This window comes from Tamandua tetradactyla, chromosome 6 (genome assembly GCF_023851605.1).
Source record: "Tamandua tetradactyla isolate mTamTet1 chromosome 6, mTamTet1.pri, whole genome shotgun sequence".
Lineage (NCBI taxonomy): Eukaryota > Metazoa > Chordata > Mammalia > Pilosa > Myrmecophagidae > Tamandua > Tamandua tetradactyla.
Genome location: NC_135332.1, coordinates 79,069,767 through 79,081,393, shown reverse-complemented (window position 1 = coordinate 79,081,393; position 11,627 = coordinate 79,069,767).

Below are 11,627 nucleotides of genomic sequence, written 5' to 3'. Positions count from 1 at the left end.
AACAACAAATTGATGAGGTATTTGGTGGATCCTCTGTGAAATGCCTTATGTTATGTAACCCTCACAATAAAACCTCAGGAAGTTTTTAGCCATTATTGTCCTCATTTGGTAAATAAGGAAACTGAATCACAGACTCAAATAGACAGTTATTTCAGGGGTGGGATTGGGATTCAGTTTTGTCAGCACTCAAATCGAAATTATAAATACTAAAAAGATTGATCCTCAGCTATACTGTTGCTGGGAAAAGAAATCAAATTCTTTCCATTATTTCTCCTATAAAATAAGGAATTGTATTTCAATAATTATAGTAATTTCTTCTAATTTATAAATATTGCAATTCTATGAATTCCCCAACTTTCCTGACAATATTAGGTACCTTGTTCTCTGTATTTATTTTGTATTCTCTAAATATACATAGTAAATTTTTATCACATCAAATCAAATTATTTCTTTAAATGTTTCTCTAAAGAAGCCTTCTTCACTCATATAACTTGGCCCAATTTCTTGTATCTAGCATAGAAAAATTACAATTTAGTTCAATGGTTAAAGAAATAAATGTGTAGGAACTTGATGCTAAGGTTAGAAATTTCTAGGTAAGGAATTCACTAAATCATTTTAAAAAGTGTTAAATAGAATTTCTTTTGAATGTCCCAATATTATGGCAAAACCATTTCTGTAGTTAGTTTTAAAACTAGATATTTTAAGATACTTACATATCATAAGAGACAGCTTCAGAAAAATAAAACAGGTATTACTCAAATTTTGTTTGCTAAAGTATCTGTACATGTTAGACTAAAGGAAGAAACAAATGTTTCTTCCTAAGAAATAGAAATTTACATAGAGTAATTGATTCTGATTTCAATCCAATTTCACTACATATGTCTTCAGTATAATTTTGACTGCTTCATTTTGAAATATTTATGGTATTATTAAAGGTAGACTGTTAAAGATCAGTTCAATTCTTTGTTTAACTTATCTAATGCCTGAGCTTTAATTGAGTGTATCCATCAAAGTCACATTTCATTTGGTGAAAGATTGTCAGACTATAGCAGTTAGCAATGATGAAGGAAAAGACTTTAAATTAACTGACAATAGTATCTTAGAGAACAGAAATTAAAGTCTATATTCATTCTTTGCTTAGAACTTTAATTCATACTTAAAAATAGTTGAATGCTGAGTGATGCTCAAATATTGGTTAAAATAATATCATTATGAAATAGAAGGCATACAATAGAAAAAAGTTTAAGTCTGGTAAATATATATGTTATAGCATGCCAATTTATAGGACTGTGTAAACTTGTAGATAAAAATGTTGTTAGTAACTATAAATAATTTATATTAAATACAATATGCTTTGGTTTTCATATTTAGCATGCACACATTGTCAGTGATGTAACTGTAGATGTAATCAGAATACAAAATCTTTTCCTTTAATAGTTCAAACAAAAGTAACTCAGTGAATAGAGGAACTGAAGGAAGGAAAATACATACATTATCTTTATTATGGGGAAAGTTATCATGACTCATACATGGAGTGATTATTTCCCTAGTTCTAGAATGCATACTTGAAATAAGTTTATTTATCTAATGATAGAATCCCCACCTTGGTTCCATGACCCATGGAATAAAGTCTGTTATTGTAGGAAGGGTCAGTGGAATCCATTGAAACCACCTCTACCTACTACAATAAGAAAACCAATGCCACAATTCTGGAGATAGTTTCAGAGATTTCTGTCACACTAGGGCTTGAAACATACTGGGGAGGTGTTTCCCAACCTATACCCATTCAACTTCTCTTTATTAGTGCAGAAGACAGATTTGGAAAATGACAGTAAACATCATAAACTTGACTACATGTGTGTAACCTGGTATGTAGCTATTGAGCTGGTAAAAGCATTTTTCTCTATATCTGCTAATAAAGACCATCAGAAGGAGTTTGCTTTCAGTGGTTGTCCTGCAACACATATTCACTTCAGGGATACTAAGGTTTCTACCTCTATGCTGTAACCTATTCTGCAAGGATTTGATTACTTTTTCCTTCCATGGTGCATCACACTTCTCTGTATCATATATGGCTTCATGCAATTGGATTTGTGAGCAGTAAGATGCAATTACTTTAGACATTTTGGTAAATATATGTGATCCAGATGGTAGAAAATAAATCTAATCAACATTTGGCTACCTTTCCCTTCAATAAAATTTCTAGGGGTCCAGTGTTCTTGCACATATAAATGTATTCTTAAGGTCAAACTTCCAATCTGATCCCTCTTGCCACTAAGAAAGAAGCATAAACACTACTGTGTTTTGTTTTTTGTTTTTTTTTTTTTTTTTTTTTTAGAGAGAGGGAGGAAGGGAAGGAAAGACAGAGAAGGAAGGAAGGATGGAAGAAAGGGAAACATCTTAAACATTTTCTTATTTTTTATTATATTTTGTTTGTTTTGTTTGTTTTTACATGGGCTGGGGCCGGGAATCGAACCGGGGTCCTCCGGCATGGCAGGCAAGCACTCTTGCCCGCTGAGCCACCGCGGCCCGCCCCTTGTTTTGTTTTTTAATTTTGAGGCAATTTATACCTAATTTTGGTGTTCTGCCTTTATCCAATTTCTGGGTAAACCAAATAAAAGAAGTTTTAGTGAAGCCCAGGAAAAGAGAAGTGTTTCAACTATTCCAAAATACCATGAAATCTGCTTTGTCACTTGGTTTATAATCAAATGATTTGCTGGTACTCTAAATGTTGGTTACAGATAGAAGTGTGAATAGTAGACTCTCACAGGTGAATTAATGCCTAGATTTTTATGATTTATATCAGAACTATGCCAGCATCTATAGATAACAATTCTCATTCTGAGAAGCAGTTTCTGTCTTTTTGCTAGACTTTAATTGATTTGAATTTTTGACCATGAGCCACTGAGCCACCAAATTCCTGTGCACAAATTTATGACCAAACCATAAATTTCACATGTACAATTGGCACTCCATTTCCAAATAGAATTTGAAATCAGACCATGTGTGTCCTGAAGATACAAGTAAGTTTCATAAGCAAATGACCAAGGTGCTCATGACTCATATTTCTACTATATTGCCTTCTTTCAGCCTATACCTCTTCTCTCATAAGTTCTCTATGACCAGGTGACTGAGGAATAAAATATCAGGCATTACAATGCATGATATGCCTTCCCTGCCTGAAGTGGATGGCTATAGAACTACAGCTCTGTTCTGAAATGGTTATAATATCCCAGAGAATAGTGAAGAGAACTCTTATCAGTGGGCAGAATTTGAAGTAGTGTACTTAATTGTTCAATTTTCCTGGGCAGTGAGATGGCCAGAGGCATAGACCTAACTGAGTCATGAACTGTTGTTAATGGTTTGGCATGATAATCAGGGATTTTGAAGGAATACAAGAGGGGTAATTGGAGACAAGGTAGACTAGGTAATACGCATGCCTGTAGAGCTATTCAAATGAACACAAAGTGTGAAAGTACTTGTCTCCCATATGAATGATCACCAAAGAGTGATCCCAGCAGATGAGACTCTTAATAATCAGGTAGAAATGATGAACTGTTTGATAGATGCAGTCTGTCTGTCTCTTTGTTGAGTCACTTATGCCCTTATTCAATGAATGCATGGACAAAGTAACCATGGCAAAAGGAATGGAGGTCTTGCATGGGGTAAGCATGGGCTTGCAACCACAAAGACTGATTATGTTACAGCCATTGCTTGAGTGCCCAAGTTGCCAACAGGATAAATAACTCTGAGCATTGAATATGATATCATTCCCTCATGGGTCAGCCAGCTACTTGGTGGCATGTGGATTTTCTCTGACTGCTTTTATTCTGGAAAGGGTACTGCATTTTCTTACTTGAATAGAAAGTTTAAGTGAATATGAATTTTCTTTTCCTATCTGCAATTCTTCTGCCAAAAATGAACCCACAAAATTTCGACATATTAGTGCCTTATTCATCACCATGTTATTTCACACAGCACTACCTTAGACCAAGGAACTCATTTCCTTGCAACTTAAGTGTGCCAATGGACTATGTCCATGGAATTCATCAAGTTCTCAAACATGATGAAGCCAGCTGGCTTCATGAAAAAGTAGATTTTTTTTTAATAATGCACTTAGAACTCCAGTTGGGTAGCAACAACTTGCAGTAGCCATGTTTTATATTCTGAATTTGGGTGTAGGGCAGGTACTGAGGAGTTCACATAGGTTATCTCCAATGTGCTTGCTCACCTTGTTGACTTCAGACAGCAATGCAGCCACAGTTCCTCCAGCAGCCTGCAGCCCTTGACCTTCAGCTTCTCCCCATTAGAGCTCTGCCCCTTCCCAGGCTCTCCATTCCACATGAGTAGTCTCAAGTGCCATGAGGTGAATCAGGCATCATCTGCTTAAATTATTTTATCACCTTATTTTGTCATATCACTACACACATTAGTAATGGTTTTGCCATTTGCAGTTAATGTTAATTTTTTTAAATCCTTTATATTGACATTCAGTTGTTACTACTCACCTTGTCTTTTTTAATCTCTAATTTTTCCATTCCTTAAATATTGATTTTCATGTTTTGAGCTGTTTCCTCTAAAATAGCATATGAATAATATATCACCTGAATATTGCATACCTGAGACTGACTTTCAATTACCTTTTTTTTGTATATTAGTTATATATATTTTTTAAATTCTTTTTTTATTAACGGAAAGAAAAAAAAAGAAATTAACACAACATTTAGAAATCATACCATTCTACATATGCACTCAGTAATTCTTAACATCATCACATAGATGCATGATCATCGTTTCTTAGTACATTTGCATCGGTTTAGAGGAACTGGCAACACAACAGAAAAAGATATAAAATGTTAATATAGAGAAAAGAAATAAAAGTAGTAATAATAGTAAAAACAAAAACAAAAACAAAAACAAAACCCTATAGCTCAGATGCAGCTTCATTCAGTGTTTTAACATGATTACTTTACAATTAGGTATTATTGCGCTGTCCATTTTTGAGTTTTTGTATCTAGTCCTGTTGCACAGCCTGTTGAATAGATATTCCATTCAATTGTTCGAGGCATCTTGAGCCCTCAAATCCCTTCACATTTTGCTGATATTTTTGTTCCATTGTGTCTTGATCTTTAACATTGAAGAAAACTTACACTGCAAGATATTTTTCCTTTGTAAGTAAATAATTCTATGTATGTGTAAATGTAAGTTTTTTTCTTCATTGGTGATATTAAATGTATTTCTCAGATTACATTCAAGTATCAGCTGATTTTTTTATATATTTATTTTTTGTTTCTTTGAATTTTCCTGTTTCTTGGGTAATTACCAGTTTAGGAATGTTTTCTTCTACATATTGATTTATTATACAAGTCTGTTTTATTGTGATTTTTTATTTCTTTTATTTCTATGTTCTTCTTTTTCACAACTCTAACTCTTTCATTGGATATCTGTTCTTTGATTGCTTTATCTTTTTCTAATCTTACTCTATTACTATCTTTTCTTTGTTCTTCTAAATACTGAAAAAATCAAATTTGTTCTACAAGATACTGAATGAATTGGCAGCCAATTCTGTTTGACAATCCTTCAAAAGTGAATTTTAATTTTGAGTTTAAATTTTTGTGTTTCCTGGTTCTCATCTTATTTCAGTTACTTACATTTTGAGTTTTAGTTCATCTCAGTCCATTATTTAATTACGTCTTCTTTTTCTTTCTCACCAGAGATTATATCACCTTCCTTTTTTTGTTGTTTATTTAACATTTGGCTTTTCTCTTTTATATTTATTTAGTCATTTTAGCATATCTGCATTTCATAACTGTAACGGCTTTTATGGTTTATGTTTTTTCTTAAAATGCAAGAAATGGGACAACTAAGGATTAGACCTATTTATGGTTTGGTAGACTACCTTTACTTTCCAGAAGTATTTTTCTTTGGTCCCCATGATCTTCAGGAACTATTACTCACAATGAAAACAATCAGGAGAAATAGATGGTGGTGGCTGCTTTTCAACTCCAGTGGTTCCTATAAGGTTGAATGTATGAATCCATTAATGGTTTCTGCAGACCTGCATAAGCTGTTGCTTCAAATGATCCCTTGTTATTTACTCCTTGGTTTTCTAAGTATGTCATAACATTGAACTGCCCTTTGAGGCCAAACTTCTCTAAAGTACTTTACATTTTTGAATAACAATACCATCCCGCAAGACACACATTTGACAAGACATAGCACCATAGCATCACTGTTCACTTTAATGTTGCTATATTTTATCCTCCTTTAGATTTAGTGCTGATGAATGGATTGATGTGTACAACCTATTGTTTAATTTTAATGATTGGTTATCAATCATCCAGGATTGATCTCTTGGGCCCTATCAGCATCTTCTCCTTTAATAGTTACCCTACTAAGCTAGAAATATAAATTACCATTTTCAAATAAGAATAGCACTATGCATAAAAGACTGCAGCTCCCACTGTTCATTGATTTTCATGCTGTTCCTCTATGCATCACTCCTTTTTAGAATGCTCATCAATGAATATATTTAAATGTTCTGAAAATTGTCCAAGGTTGCAGCTGTCGAGTTTATTTTTTTTCCTTTCATTTTAAGTGACAGGAATTATATTCCTTGGAATAGTGTAAATGAGATGCGTACATTAGAATGAATAAATTTGAATCTGTGGGCTCAGGAGATAGTACCATATATTTTTGGTTAATGCAACTCAACATTTGAAGTAAATGCAACTGAGTAAAAATTCCCTAGGTTTTTATATCATATATAATGGCAATTTCAATTGTTATCATCGTCATTTTTTATTTTCTCAACTTGATGTTTCTAATTTATTTTTAAATGACATGTATTATTGTAAGTTAAAAAAGTATCCCCAAGCAAAGTGGTTGTACTGCTTTCCTCTTAAATATGCTCGTAGCAATATTTTGAGATTTCAATTGCAGGAATTCCATTCCTGGCAACATGGCTTTATCATATTTTAGATATATTATGCCAATATTTTCTTGGAATTTTCTTTCTCCTCTTTGTCCCTTCCTTCCTCCAGTCACCAATTTCATTCAAGCAACTCATGATACTTAGCTCATTACCTCAATGAAGGAATGCAGCAATTACAAATGCAACTGGCTTATGATTATCATTCTAGATTTTGTGTTTCAAATGTTTTGCTCTTAGGAAAATGGCTAATTAAGTAATTAATGCCTAAATTCACTATATACAATGGAGGCCTTCTAAATAGTGGTTTAATTAAAATACAAGCTTATTCCTTTTTCATAAAAACATTTAAGCTTGTATGCTATATGTTTATACTCTTCAAAGGCATAAGTGGTTCAATATCCTTATGTCTTATTTTATATCATCTGTTCTTTTTGAGGTCCAAGAAAGATGACAACCATATCTGTACTGCAATTGAAGAGCATACAGGAAGGGTATAGGTAAAGGGGAAAGAGAAAACATACCCTTTAATTTAAGACAAAACAAGGAAGTTGAACACATTGTTCTTTTCCTCTATTCTTATCAACATGAATGTAGACACTGACCATATCTGTGGACAAAAAAATGTAATCTTTTTTTTACAGAAATATTAAGAAAGAAGGAGAAAATGGATACTGAAAGACAAATAATTTATTCTCCATGAGGATTAGTGAATCTAACTAAAATATTCAAGGCTCTTTGTAAATGATAGGGTTTCCTCTGTAACGGAATAGAAGAAAAAAATCCTTGTTGAGGTGGGGAAGAGGGAAAATAAATAGATGGAGGGGTGATTATAATCATGTAGGCTTCAGCTGGTTCCAAGAAAAGAGGCATGTTCTCTCTTCCCTGGGCCTCATTACAGAGAGGAGGCAAAATTCCAAGAGGCTCATGCTTTGATCATGATGAGAATCTGTGCCTTGCCACCTAGAGACAGCCACAAAGAGGTAGTAAAAACCTCAGGAATACAAAATGTACATTTTGTATGGCTAAGTAGATGGAGCCTTAAAATGCCACTCTATATAAACAGGAGAATGCCCACCATCTCCCAAGAATGGAAAGGATGCAGCAGAGAGAACCACTAAGTTGTTCACAAAACATCTTGTTTAAATCAGTGAAAAAAAGGACAAAATGTGTAGTTAGATATCTCAGTAAATCCCAGAATAGATAAATGATATCTAGGACAAAATGGCTTTCCCATAATATATTGGTTATAAATTATTCTCTCAGAATGTAGATTCTTCTACTGAAGGAAGGGAAGTATTGATTAACTAGAATCAATTTTCCACCTTTTTGGTTTTCTACCAATAAGTTTTATCCTTATCATAGAAATGACATTACAAACATTAACTTTTAGAAGACACTGGCATATAATAAATGCCACCTTAGAAATAATCAGTTTAGACATAACTATCACATTCTAAGGCTGAAAAACTGTAGCAAACCTGAAGACATATTAGAAAACCAGGAAAGTTAGTATGCTTGACCAAATTTTGCAGATATGATATTATTTTCAGTAACAACTGTTTATGGAAAACTGTCATTTTCAGGAAAATGTCTTGACAATGAACTTGAGGTACAAGGACTAACTTGTAACCTGGTCTGGGAGAACATAAGACTCCAAAAAAGCACTTACATTGCTGATCATAACAATTTCAGGATGAGAAGGAGGAACCTGAAATGGATTCACTGAGTCACATAGAGAAAAGTTAAAAAGGATTTTTTTAAACACAGGACTATCAAATATTCAACTTTAAGTAACTTGTGCTGCTCTGCTGTAATTCACTACTTCTAACTGCTCAAAAGTTTTTGGACAATCTTACAAAAGCCTCATGTGTTTAGACTTTTGCGTGAAATTTGAAGGAAAGGGCTGAGTCCATATTTGGATTGACACTACAAAAGTGATAAAGCAACTGCTGCATGATGCATGAGTGAAAACAAGAACTCAGAAGGAGCAAGAAGTTATCATGGAAGCATGACAATTTGAGGAATTCATCAAATTTCTTGGGAAGACTTTAAATTTTTCTACAGAAAAGGACATGAAATAGGAATTAGGTATATCTTAACCTAGATCTTTATAGACAAATATCCAAGCTAATTAGTAATTTACTCAGTTTTATGATACCTTCAGAGTTGGGTGGGGGACATCGTAAATTTGTTGTCAAGGAGTCTTGTCAACGAAAAATAAACAGTGCAATTGGAGTAAAGATAGGAATTTTTTTTTCATTCCAGTACACAGAAATAAATTAGGAGGGACTGTACCAATTAAATGAATATTTCAATAATCCAGTGAAATCAGCAGAATATTTAATATAAAACAGAATTTCAGAACTGTTTACTGTAATTAACTAAGATTTCACAGCCAAACTAAGAGCAGGATTCCAGGCCTTGTGGCACATAATTGCTATAATATTACAGTCCCTTACATCCTAAAGTCCTCTTGGGTGTTTGAATTTCTTAACTATTAACCTAAAATGGTCTTTCTTTAATTTTTCAAATGAAAGTATCTAAATGGATTGTTATAATTATGTTAATTGTCAAAATACAAATTATCTATGTAGACCATATGTATATGCATGTGTGTGTGTGCACAAATACACCATACACATACTCACAAATACACACACACACCTACATCCACACTGTCTTCCAGATAATGTCCCTCATTCACTCTTTCATACTTCATTCAATCAATCAAATAAATATATATCAAATACCAATTATAACCTTATGTGCTGTTACTAGACGTGGAAAAACAAAAGCAAACAAAACAAACAATTATATTCTTAACATAACTACTACTTTGGGAATGTTAAAGCATTAAGCCATTCTTCAGAAATAAGCATTTATTTGGTGGGTGCTTAACCACCCTACATAGTATCTAATATTTATTTAATATTTAATTGGTACCAAGGACTACCTTCAGTATTTTAGCTACTTAATTTACTCTTCTCTCTAAACCTCAAAAGTTGACACTTTCCTCAGTTTTACAAATCAAGGAGTTGAGGAATAGGAAATTGAAATAAATTTTGCAAGGAACCAGTTAATAAATGGCCAAGTCAGGTTTGAAGCCTGGCTTCATACATGGTCAAAATCACTGCATGTGGCTGCTGTTTACCTCCCTTACAGAGTGATGGAAATGAGGAAATCTTAGAATACTTTCAAAAATACCTTATTTACTACAGGTATAATGAGGCCTGATGCTTCTCTTAAAGATAAAAGCTTTATATCTGTGTATATACATATTGAATATACCCACCATTTATATGTGTGTGTGTTTATAAGATTCAATCATTAGTAATAAAGAATGTGAGGGAATTTAACCATTCAGTATTCTCAGATTATGAGTAAAATTGATGCCTAAAATGAAAGAAAAACATTCTTCTTCATTGCTAGGAAGTGCATTACCACCAGCTTTACTTCAAAATGAACAGCCAGAGAATTGACTAGATGAGACTAAAAGCATGCACACTATAGTTTTGTTTTGTTTTGTTTTTTGAAACACAATATTCATTAGCAAGATGAAAGAAGTGATCATGAAGTGTGTGTTTTTATTTTAACATAGAACTAGAAGATAGATGCTGTCAGAGCATTTCAAAGATTTGGAAAGGGATTTTACCTCCAGGCCTGGTATTACCACAGAGTGATGAAGTTGAAAGTGAGAGCTCTGATAATCAATCTCATACAGCTGCTAACAGAAGAGCAATCACAATTATATATTTTTGGTTGCTTGGATTGCAAGAGAAAGAAATTAGATGAATGTGTTAATAATGGCCTCCATGTGCACCTGGTTATTCATTGCACAGATGAAAAATGTGGCAAGCTCAAAAATGAAATTTATTGACTGAATTTCCAGGGACAATGGCAGAGTAAGGAGCTAAATGCTTCATTCCTCCAAATATCATTAATGGACAGGCAGAAACTCTTTGAAACAACTGTGCTACATCTTCAGAGGCCAGGGGAGCATTATATAACATTCAGGCAAGAGTGGGGCAGAGAAACTGAGAAACCCTAGTGAAAAGCCATGAGTAGTGGCAGGGCCTGGCAGAAGGGTGCATGGAGTAAGAGTGACTTGGCAGCACCTCCTAGGCTGGGCTCTGACTTGCACTTGGTCTCTGGCTGCTGGCCCATGGTGACTCTTGCCCTGGCCATGCCCTGAGGCATAACATCATGGAGGTGAAGGTACTGGTTGTGCAGAAGTGGCAACTACCCCCAAAATATCATGTCTATGTATCAGGGTCACATGATCCAGTGGCAACGAGATCAATTACTGGCACTACAGCAAGTTCTTTGGCATTCCCATGCAGATGATGGATAAATTTCCAAAGGAAAGAGGGCAGAAGGACCCAAAATAGTAGATCATTTCCTTTCTGCCAGGCAAAATTCTGTTTTGGTGAATCCAATCTAGGATGTGGCCATCAAACCCCTGCTACCAACTGAAGAATACAGTAAGTGCTGCCTAGATCTGGAGGCAAAGGGGGAGAGGAACATCTACCACCCCCTTCCCTCGGTGGATCTGGAGGAAAGAATTGGTGTTGGCCATCCTGGGTTCTCATGTCATACTCATTTCAGCAAAGCCTCCATTTTACCATCTCTAAAATGGGGCAGCCTTCCAGGACTACATGAAGAGGTGCTGAAAAATGCATTTTGGAAGCCAAAA